This window comes from Coregonus lavaretus (assembly GCF_964263955.1).
Source record: "Coregonus lavaretus genome assembly, chromosome: 10".
Lineage (NCBI taxonomy): Eukaryota > Metazoa > Chordata > Actinopteri > Salmoniformes > Salmonidae > Coregonus > Coregonus lavaretus.
The window spans coordinates 47,629,486-47,641,018 of record NC_139997.1 but is presented as its reverse complement, the minus strand read 5'-3'; the positions used below and the strand labels follow the sequence as shown (position 1 = coordinate 47,641,018).

At 42.2% G+C, this 11,533-nt stretch overlaps 1 pseudogene across 1 annotated transcript; it reads right to left on the bottom strand.

The window, feature by feature from the left end:
• Positions 1 to 536: 536 nt before the first annotated feature.
• LOC311135654 (leukemia inhibitory factor receptor-like) lies at positions 537 to 10,329 on the bottom strand (annotated as a pseudogene). Its single transcript has 17 exons — positions 10,263 to 10,329; positions 8,119 to 8,288; positions 7,824 to 7,980; positions 7,486 to 7,693; positions 7,387 to 7,425; positions 6,920 to 7,046; positions 6,235 to 6,371; positions 5,983 to 6,128; positions 5,724 to 5,868; positions 5,497 to 5,558; positions 4,973 to 5,351; positions 4,701 to 4,802; positions 4,424 to 4,597; positions 4,174 to 4,299; positions 3,996 to 4,089; positions 3,799 to 3,865; positions 537 to 872 (listed from the first exon to the last, which is right to left on the bottom strand). The product of its transcript is annotated as a leukemia inhibitory factor receptor-like (transcript).
• Positions 10,330 to 11,533: the final 1,204 nt, after the last annotated feature.

The window sequence follows — 11,533 nt, the reverse complement described above, 5'->3', positions numbered from 1 at the left end:
GGTCGAGTTTGTTGACGGAACTAGTCAAATGTTACCATGACAACTACAAAACATGCTAGGAGAATATTATCTGATCTCGAGGGACCTCTACTGGAGGCTTACTGCTTAGGCATTTTCTCATGTTGTATATTATCTATCAAAACATTTTCTCTGTCATCTAAATATTTCACATAATGGCAACATATCAAATCAGCAGAGAGAGGTGCATTTAAATAAATTAAAGTGCAGTAGTTTATTATTTCGGTTTAATAAGCCAATTTTATTTCAGGGAACAGTGCAATCATGGCCCAATCAAAATCGTGTTGTCCTCTTAGGTGTGTTAGTGCTCGGTTGGAACAAAATGTGCATTGACTGTATGTACTAAGTTCATGAATCTGATAGCAAGAAGTGAGTGAAGCTGATGGAAATGGGACTGCCTGGAGAGCTGGTTTCTATGTGACACTGAAACCCCTGAAGTTTATCTCACAAGGCGCATAAGATGTGACATTGTGTGGTACAGGGTTTGGCCAGGACGGACAGTTAATATACAGCTCATCTTAGCCCACAGGCTGTCACATATCTAAAACAGTCTGTACTGCTAGGTTGTATGAGGGGTTCTGGATTGCTGTGCCTGAGCTTGGAGAGGATGGAGACCCCGTTGTGTGAGGAAAGGAGATGGTGGAGTGTCCTGGAGGGGTCTTGCTCAGGCGCTGGTTGTAGTATACATGAGGAGCTGGGACATCTGAGTATATGCTGGTTATGGCACCCTCCTCCATCTTGTTTCCAGCTTCATTCTCTGGTGCAGCTTCACAAGACTGCTCTGGGTCACCCACTATATCAATCTCACTGGGATGACATGGATCCACATAGAGGATATGGCAGCCATGGTCCTCCTGGAAAACAGGTAAAGAAAGACAGGGTTGCAAAATTCCGGTAACTTTCCCAAAATTCCCCGGTTTTCCAGGAACTCCTGCTTGGAAGATTCCTGGAATTAAGAAGAAATAAGGAGGACCTCTGGGAATCCTCCCACCAGGATTTCTGGAAAAACAGGGAGGAAAGTTACCGGAATTTTGCAACCCTAATCAGGATATACCTGCAGCAAGTACTGCTTTCTAGTGTAGGGTTCTATACTGAACAAAAATATAAACGCAACATGCAACATATTTTTTTTTTTACAGATTATATAAGGAAATCAGTCAATTGAAATAAATTAATGAGGCCCAAATCTATGGATTTTACATGACTGGGAATACAGATATGCATCTGTTGGTCACAGATACCTTAAAAAAAAAAATCAGTATCTGGTGTGACCACCATTTGCCTCATGCAGCGCGACACATCTCCTTCGCATAGAGTTGATCAGGCTGTTGATTGTGGCTTGTGGAATGTTATCCCACTCCTCTTCAATGGCTGTGCAAAGTTGCTGGATATTGGCGGGAACTGGAACACGCTCAATGGGTGACATGTCTGGTAAGTATGCAGGCCATGGAAGAACTGTGACGTTTTCAGAATTGTCTACAGATTCTTGCGACATGGGCCGTGCATTATGATGCTGAAACATGAGGTGATGGCAGCGGATGAATGGCATAACAATGGGCCTCAGGATCTCGTCACGGTATTGGCATCGATAAAATGCAATTGTGTTCTTTGTCTGTAGCTTATGCATGCCCATAACATAACCCCACCACCACCATTGGGCACTCTGTTCACAACATTGACATCAGCAAACTGCTGTCCCACACGACGCCATACACGTCGTCTGTGGTTGTGAGGCCTGTTGGACATACTGCCAAATTCTCTAAAACGACATTGGAGGCAGCTTATGGTAGAGAAATTAACATTTAATTATCTGGCAACAGCTATGGTGGACATTCCTGCAGTCAACATGCCAATTGCATGCTCCCTCAAAACTTGAGACATCTGTGGCATTGTGTTGTGTGACCAAACTGCACATTTTAGAGTGACCTTTTATTGTTCCCAGCACAAGGTGCACCTGTGTAATAATGATCATGCTGTTTAATCAGCTTCTTGATATGCCACACCTGTCAGGTGGATGGATTATCTTGGCAACACTAACAGGGATGTAAACAAATTTGTGCACAAAATTTGAGACATAAGCCTTTTGTGCGTATGGAACAATTCTGGGATCTTTTATTTCAGTTCATGAAACATGGGACCAACACTTTACATGTTGCGTTTATATTTTTTTTCAGTGTAGTGACAGTGCATTCGGAAAGTATTCAGACCCCTTGACTTTTTCAAAATTTTGTTAAGTTACAGCCTTATTCTAAAATTGATTTAAAAAAATAATAAATCCCTCATCAAACTACACACAATACCTCATAATGACAAAGCAAAAACTGGTTTTTAGACCTTTTTGAAAATGTATTAAAAATAAAAAAATGGAAATATCACATAAGTATTCAGACCCTTTACTCAGTACTTTGTTGAAGCACCTTTGGCAGTGATTACAGCCTCGAGTCTTCTTGGGTATGACGCTACAAGCTTGGCACACCTGTACTTGGGGATTTTCTCCCATTCTTCTCTGCAGATCCTCTCAAGCTCTGTCAGGTTGGATGCGGAGCGTTGCTGCACAGCTATTTTCAGGTCTCCCCAGAGATGTTCGATCGGGTCCAAAGACTGGGCTCTGGCTGGGCCACTCAAGGACATTCAGAGACTTGTCCCGAAGCCACTCCTTGGCTGTGTGCTTAGGGTCGTTGTCCTGTTGGAAGGTGAACCTTCGCCCCAGTCTGAGGTCCTGAGCGCTCTGGAGCAGGTTTTCATGAAGGATCTTTCTGTACTTTGCTCCGTTAATCTTTGCCTCGATCCTGACTACTCACCCAGTCCCTGCAGCTGAAAAACATCCCCACAGCATGATGCTGCCACCACCATGCTTCACCGTAGGGATGGTGCCAGGTTTCCTCCAGACGTGACGCTTGGCATTCAGGCCAAAGAGTTCAATCTTGGTTTCATCAGACCAGAGAATCTTGTTTCTCATGGTCTGAGTGTCTTTAGGTGCCTTTTGGCAAACTCCAAGCGGGCTGTCATGTGCCTTTTACTGAGGAGTGGCTTCCGTCTGGTCACTCTACCATAAAGGCCTGATTGGTGGAATGCTGCAGAGATGGTTGTCCTTCTGGAAGGTTCTCCCATCTCCACAGAGGAACTCTAGAGCTCTGTCAGAGTGATCATCGGGTTCTTGGTCACCTCCCTGACCAAGGCCCTTCTCCCCCGATTGCTCAGTTTGGCCGGGCGGCCAGCTCTAGGAAGAGTCTAGGTGGTTCCAAACTTCTTCCATTTAAGAATGATGGAGGCCACTGTGTTCTTGGGGACCTTCAATGCTGCAGAAATTTTTTGGTACCCTTCCCCAGATCTGTGCCTCGACACAATCCTGTCTCGGAGCTCTACGGACAATTCCTTTGACCTCATGGCTTGGTCTTTGCTCTGACATGCACTGTCAACCGTGGGACCTTATATTGCCAATTGAATTTACTACAGGTGGACTCCAATCAAGTTGTAGAAATATCTTAAGGATGATCAATGGAAACAGGATGCATTGGAGCTCAATTTCGAGTCTCATAGCAAAGGGTCTGAATACTTATGTAAATAAGGTATTTCAGTTTTTTATTTTTTATAAATTTGCAAAAGTTTCAAAACATCTGTTTTCGCTTTGTCATTATGGGGTATTGTGTGTAGATTGCTGAGGATTTGTATTTATTTAATCAATTTTAGAATAAGGCAAACAAAATGTGGAAAAAGTCTGAGTACTTTCCAAAGGCACTGTATACGCAAAAATAAGATTGGGTGGGACTGAGGACCTACCAGTGGTGTCAACCATTCCTACTTCCACACTGGCTTTGGAATTTTAGGATACAGATTCTCTTTCAAACTGTTGACACAATAACATAAATAGTTGATAAAACAGTAACATGGACATGTCCTGGAAATAATAGCCAACAATGGAGTGGGAGCTGTCTTTGCAAAAGCATTTGACAACATGACAGTAAACGTATTCCTACCATTTCCAGTATTTGTAGCATAAGATGGTGACCAGCGTGAGGAGACAGGCAGCCGAACCCAAGGAAATGATGATCACTGTGATCAACTGATCAGCTGTGGAATGTAGTCAGAAAGTTACAGCCTTTTACAAAGCAGCAGCAATACAAATACACATCAACTGAATAGGTCAGGACATATTCTGTGGGACCATTTGGACGAAGACTGGTGAAGACTCTCCACCCTCCCCTACTGATGTGAGGGCCTTCACTATGAATCTGTAGGAGCTGTTAGGTAGGCCTGTCAGGTTATTGGCCTTAGCCTCATCTGGCCATCAGAGAAGACAAAAAAAAAGAAAAAAAAAAAAAGAAAGCGCAACAAGATGTTTCAATGTATTCAATTTACTATTGAATACCATACATCCTCTCTCTGGGTATGTGTGTCATCATACCTATAGTGACATTGAAAGCTCTTATGCTGGAAGGATGGGAGATATCAGAGTAGTATATGATGTAACCACAAATTAACGCAGTCTGATTCTCAGGGGGAATACCAGTCCAGGAGATCAGAACAGTGTCTGAACCATGCTGTTCTGCAGCCAAACCCCGAATCTGTCCATTTGGAACTAATGAGCAAAGATGGAGAGGGACGGGTCAAATACTGTAGCAAGAGGAAAGTGCATGAAGAATTCTGGATTGAATTATTAAGTCAGAAGAGTGGATCCTTACCTAACTCTTTCACATAGCCGTCCCATTTCTCCAGTAGCTCTGGGACCCGTGGAGTACAGGCATAGAGGGAGAGTGTGTATCTCACCCCCTCTTCAAAGCTAGCTGGGATTGAGGAACCGGGACGAGGGCAAGAAGGTTTACACATTTTTCACAAACCAAACTCCAAAGATATTACAATAATAAATAAAAAGCATTTACCTTGTGACATGCTGTTTAAGCAATTTCAACACACCATCCCCTTACTAAGGTTAATCAAAGATGTGCCTTCTTACCTGATTGGATTCTGGCGCTGGTTATATCAGTTGGTACCTTCTTCCACTCCAGTCTGCATTCACTGTATGTGGGACACCAGTCCACCACGAAGTAACAGCTAGCATTGGGGCTAGCAGACCAGGATAGGTCAAACCCACCATCACGGCCAACAATTTTCATGGAGCGTTTCATTCTGTGAGGGAGCCTGGGAATAGTGATGATAGAGGGGGAGGAGCTGCCAGCAGAGTTTCGGGCTGTAACTGTGACTCTTTGTCCCTCATTGGTGAATTGATCACTGAGGAGAAAGTCATGCTGAGGTGGATGGACAATGGTCTTCTGCCTTCCCCAGGTCACCTCATAGTCCTTGATCTGCCCATGACTCTGTTTCACTGTAAGTGGCTAAAAGAGGAAGAATGAAAATCATAATCGGTTTGATATTATCAATGTCTAATTAAAGTCTTGATTATCAGCCCAGTTCCATAATGTGCTGTACTGAAGCATGACCAATAGTACATATAGTGTCCACACAATCTTCAAAACATACTTTCCATATTATAATGGTTTGGTTCCCCTCAATCTGCATCCATACATCTAACACTTCAGGAACTGGGACAAAAAAACACACAATGACATAGAAATTGTGAACTTTATGTGATCAAATACAATACACACTGAAATCTTTACACAGACTGTGTGTGTGTAATCTGTCTTCCTATTTACTCATATTTGAAAAGGTGTGTGTATGTAGTTGTGTAGGGATAGGATACTCACTGTCCTCTTTGGTTTGTAAGGTACTCCAGTTGCCCCATTTCCAGAAGTGCTGTTTTAATCCACAACGCACCTGCACTATGTATGTCTGGGCAGGTGCTAGGCCATGTGAAACTACTGATGCAAGACCTATACCAGAATATTTCCTCTGTGAATAGAATGTCAATGGGTGTGGCATTAGTAATGCCTAGTTAATAACTCTATTGTTCAGACTTTGTGAATGGGTGAACCATTCTACTGTAGGTGTCCTACTGTAACTCACCATGCGTATGTGTCCACTGTGGTCCAGCTGTATTTGGCAAACAATTAATACTATATTGTACTGCTGCCTATCCCAGTCCCACTGAACACAGGCATTTCTGGCATTCACATCTGAAGCTACCACTTCCATGGGAGCCATTAAACGCACTGGAATGTTGAACCACACAACATTCAATGGCCTTGTAAATCAAGACTGAGAGTAAGGAATAGATTTGTATGCAGTGTGTGAGGAGTAGCTATCACACTACTCTACCTCTTTTCTTCAGGTCAGCTGTGTCTTTGAGCTCCAGTGTGCCGAGCGGGTTTCTGGCAGTCAATATCCAATTCTTCTCCCCCTGATCCACACGTAGTGTTTGGTAGCAGTTTGAGACTGTATCGTTTGGACAAGCTCTGAAAAGTACATTTACAATGTCACCTCCAGTGATTATTACACAATGATATTGTGGTGAGTGTGATGGAAGGAGTCAAGCGCAGGAGGGTATTCACCGAATACAGAGTTTATTCCGTCTTTACACACAAATGCGCTGGAATAGTGACAAACGAAACAGGCACAGGGGAAATATCTACCCTGGCAACAAAATGTTACGAGTAGCTCCACCGAACTACACTACTCTCACAATTAAACAATCACCCACAAGGACAAGGGGGCAGAGGGAACACTTATACACGGACTAATGAGGGGATAAGAACCAGGTGTGTGTAATGACAAGACAAGACATATGGAATGATGAATATAGGAGCGGCAGTGGTTAGTAAGCCGGTGACGACGAGCGCTGAAGCCTGCCCGAACAAGGAGGGGAGGCAGCCTTGGCGGAAGTCGTGACAGATATCAATGATAGCATGGCCTGGGTAGTGCTGTACCCTAATGAAGACAGCTTGCTGTCAAAACGTTGGTGAATAAATGATTGTATCTGTTACAGTACTGTACTGTCCTGTACCTTCCATTCAGGTGATAACAAGTCTTCCTCTGTTTAGTCAGATTGGTTGCCCTTCCTGTGTCCCAGTGACACTCCACTGACTCCAGGTCCCGGGTCTCACACACAAGGTTCCTGTCACCAGGGGGGTCTGCAGAGAGGATGAGGTTTGAACACAAAGGCTGCGTTTACACATGCAGCCCAATTCAGATATTTCTTTCACAATCAGATTTATAATATTAATAATAGTAATAATTGGGCAAAAAGTCAGAATTGGGCTGCCTGTGTGAATGCAGCCATATAGATCCTATAATTCAATTGTGAAGTGAATTTAATTATAGATCTCTAGTTTTAAACACGTGTCATTTCCTTGATGATTACACTCAAATGATGAAGTTAACTGCACAGTAACGCAAGGGACTAGAGAGTTGTTCAGCTGTTAGATTATCTTAGATTGGTAAGAGGGTGGCTTACAAGCAGTTAATACTTACATCCCACGTAAACACAGGTGCCATACACTGTAAGTCGCTCTGGATAAGAGCGTCTGCTAAATGACTAAAATGTAAAAATGTAATACAGAATTGAATTACAGTAGACATTGACGCAACTGGGTGGAGAGGGAGACTTCATGTGCACAACCATGGCATAGCTCTGGTCACTGATGTGAGTGGTGTTCATTACAATGCTGTTGTATTTCATGTATTCAAGTCTCTGTCCCAAGAATACAGCAGAAGGTGAAGTTGCTATCGACTTGAACCACTCTGCTCTTTGGGTAAACCCATGGATGTGATGATGAGGCTATCCCTGTAGAAAATAATAAGGTTACTGATTTGAATGACCAACATTGTGTGTCTGTGTGTGTCTGTGTGTGTGTCTGTGTGCGTGTCTGTGTGCGTGTGTGTGTGTGTGTGACGTGAAATACAAACACTAACCAGTGATGTTCTGTAGGGGCTCCATTGACTGGTGTAGTTCTGGTATCAGGAGCGGAGCCTGACTGAGTGGGCGGTGCACTCTAGGGGTAAAGCAGAGGTCCAATTAGAGTGATGTTTACTGCCAACCTGGTCTGGTGTGACATCCACAGCTTCCTGAGGACACCCACACCCACAACCAGTCACTGGTACTATACTTACTACTATATAATAACCTTGCAATAGCATCCAGTTGTAATAAGAAGGTCCATTGTTGTAATGTGCATATTATTCCTTGATATAACAAACACTCACATTGTGTACTTCTTTCATATTGTGTGTTATGAGAACCTCCACATCATAAATCAGTTTGTCCGCTACTCTGGAGGAAGAAGGGTCATCTTCCCACGTTACAGAGATCCTCTGGTCTTTTAGGTCGTAATCCACCCTCACATTCATAGGTCCAGACAGCAGGACCCCTGGAGCTACATACAGTTGAAGTCGGAAGTTTACATATACCTTAGCCAAATACATTTAAAATCTGTTTTTCACAATTCCTGACATTTAATCCTAGTAAAAATTCCCTGTCTTAGGTCAGTTAGGATCACCACTTTATTTTAAGAATGTGAAATGTCCGAATAATAGTAGAGAGAATGATTTATTTCAGCTTTTATTTCTTTCATCACATTCCCAGTGGGTCAGAAGTTTACATACACTCAATTAGTATTTGGTAGCATTGCCTTTAAATTGTTTAACTTGGGTCAAACAAGCCTTCCACAAGCTTCCCACAATAAGTTGGGTAAATCTTGGCCCATTCCTCCTGACAGAGCTGGTGTAACTGAGTCAGGTTTGTAGGCCTCCTTGCTCGCACACACTTTTTCAGTTCTGCCCACACATTTTCTATAGGATTGAGGTCAGGGCTTTGTGATGGCCACTCCAATACCTTGACTTTGTTGTCCTTAAGCCATTTTTCCACAACTTTGGAAGTATGCTTGGGGTCATTGTCCATTTGGAAGACCCATTTGCAACCAAGCTTTAACTTCCTGACTGATGTCTTGAGATGTTGCTTCAATATATCCACATAATTTTCCTTCCACATGATGGCATCTATTTTGTGAAGTGCACCAGTCCCTCCTGCAGCAAAGCACCACCACAGCATGATGCTGCCACCCCCGTGCTTCACGGTTGGGATGGTGTTCTTCAGCTTGCAAGGTACCCCTTTTTTCCTTCTAACATAACGATGGTCATTATGGCCAAACAGTTCTGTTTTTGTTTCATCAGACCAGAGGACATTTCTCCAAAAAGTACGATCTTTGTCCCCATGTGCAGTTGCAAAGCATAGTCTGGCTTTTTTAATGGCAGTTTTGGAGCAGTGGCTTCTTCCTTGCTGAGCGGCCTTTTAGGTTATGTTGATATAGGACTCGTTTTACTGTGGATATAGATACTTTTGTACCTGTTTCCTCCAGCATCTTCACAAGGTCCTTTGCTGTTGTTCTGGGATTGATTTACACTTTTCGCACCAAAATACGTTCATCTCTAGGAGACAGAACGCGTCTCCTTCCTGAGCGGTATGACGGCTGCGTGGTCCCAATGGTGTTTATACTTGCGTACTATTGTTTGTACAGATGAACGTGGTACCTTCAGGCGTTTGGAAATTGCTCCCAAGGATGAACCAGACTTGTGGAGGTCTACAATATTTTTTCTGAGGTCTTGGCTGATTTCTTTTGATTTTCCCATGATGTCAAGCAAAGAGGCACTGAGTTTGAAGGTAGGCCTTGAAATACATCCACAGGTACACCTCCAATTGACTCAAATGATGTCAATTAGCCAATCAGAAGCTTCTAAAGCCATGACATCATTTTCTGGAATTTTCCAAGCTGTTTAAAGGCACAGTCAACTTAGTGAATGTAAACTTCTGACCCACTGGAATTGTGATACAGTGAATTATAAGTGACATAATCTGTCTGTAAACAATTGTTGGAAAAATTACTTGTGTCATGCACAAAGTAGATGTCCTAACCGACTTGCCAAAACTATAGTTTGTTAACAAGAAATTTGTGGAGTGGTTGAAAAACAAGTTTTAATGACTCCAACCTAAGTGTATGTAACGTAGCCGGCCGTGACCGGGAGACCCATGGGGCGGCGCACAATTGGCCCAGCGTCGTCCAGGGTAGGGGAGGGAATGGCCGGCAGGGATGTTGGTAGAGCATGGTGTTTGCAACGCCAGGGTTGTGGGTTCGATTCCCGCGGGGGGCCAGTATGAAAAATAAATACAAATATGTATGTACTCACTAACTGTAAGTCGCTCTGGATAAGAGTGTCTGCTAAATGACTAAAATGTAAATGTAAACTTCCGACTTCAACTGTAGGTGTAGTCTCAAAATGCAATTCAACATGACATACAGTACTGTATCAGTCAAAAGTATTGTAATGATCAAATGATCAAGTTTCAGACTCACCATCCTGACAGTTTTGTTCTTGGATGTTTGAGAGGAAGAGTGAAGCCCATAGCAGGAAATCCAACATGTTACTCCAATAAGATATATTTTGGTGAGGTATTGGTTTATAGAGTCAGCCTCAGTAGTCTCTGGTCATTATAACTTTGGTTTGCCCATACTGAGTTTTGTAACCTCAGAATTAAAATCTAAATTAAAGCGTGGTTCATTTAGGCTGGCCAAGATAGAATACTGCCTTACAAAGATACATCTTGGTAATGCTTTTGGAACTGGAGAGGGGAGGTGTTGCTAGAGGAGGTTTTTCTCCAGGCTGATTTCCATGCAACAGAGGACATTTTTCCTGGTGAGTAGTTTAGTGAAAACATTACGCAATACATGAAAACAGCCGAGAGTCATGGGCCAGACTGCATCTATTACACATAAACCACCCACAAGTTTACTCCCACACACTGGTTTTGGACAATCGATCAACTCTGTACCAAAATCAAAACTCAGTTGAAGACACATTGATACAATAAAATACAGTGACATATAGGTGAGTACGGTAGATGATATGTTTTTATTATCAATGCATCCCTTTAATAAGATTGATTCTAATGGCCAATATAATGCCAAAAACATACAGGGTTCTGTACAAGGAAAACCACAAATTGGGGGAAAAAAACACAGACTTATATACAGCTTCATGAAAATGTTTTATCTTGAGGAAAAATATAAATAACACTTCTCTTATCTTTGTCTCTCTGTTCCTAAACGGTCCAGGTACATAATAAAGGCTTTGTTTTCACATCCCCATACAGTGATTTATCAGCATAAGTCCACTTCAAATCACTCAAATGTACACAAAAGTTAAATATTTAAGTTACTACTTCCTGTTGTTTCAAACAATTGCTAGATAACAAATCTTTATTGGCTTTTCAGTTTGGCTTTTCCAACAGAAAGTAGTACAATTATGTTCCCAAATAATTTACCTTATTCAATATATATCTGAAACATCAGTATTATGTAAATGAGTCTACTATGAAATGTAGACTTGATAAAAAACTAAAATTCTACCACTATTTAGAAGTTTGCAGTTTGTTGAAAAGGTGAGCTGAGTCCTCTTAGAATGCAAAAGTGCAAAATAAGGTTATATGAAGGAATAGTGGAATCTGCAATATTAAATATCCCCATTTCTTTTTTATTTAGTATAGTGATCCACCATGCACATTGTGGGCTGCAACTATACAATTCTCTGCTCGCAGAGGACTTATCTTTTCAACATTACACATTTA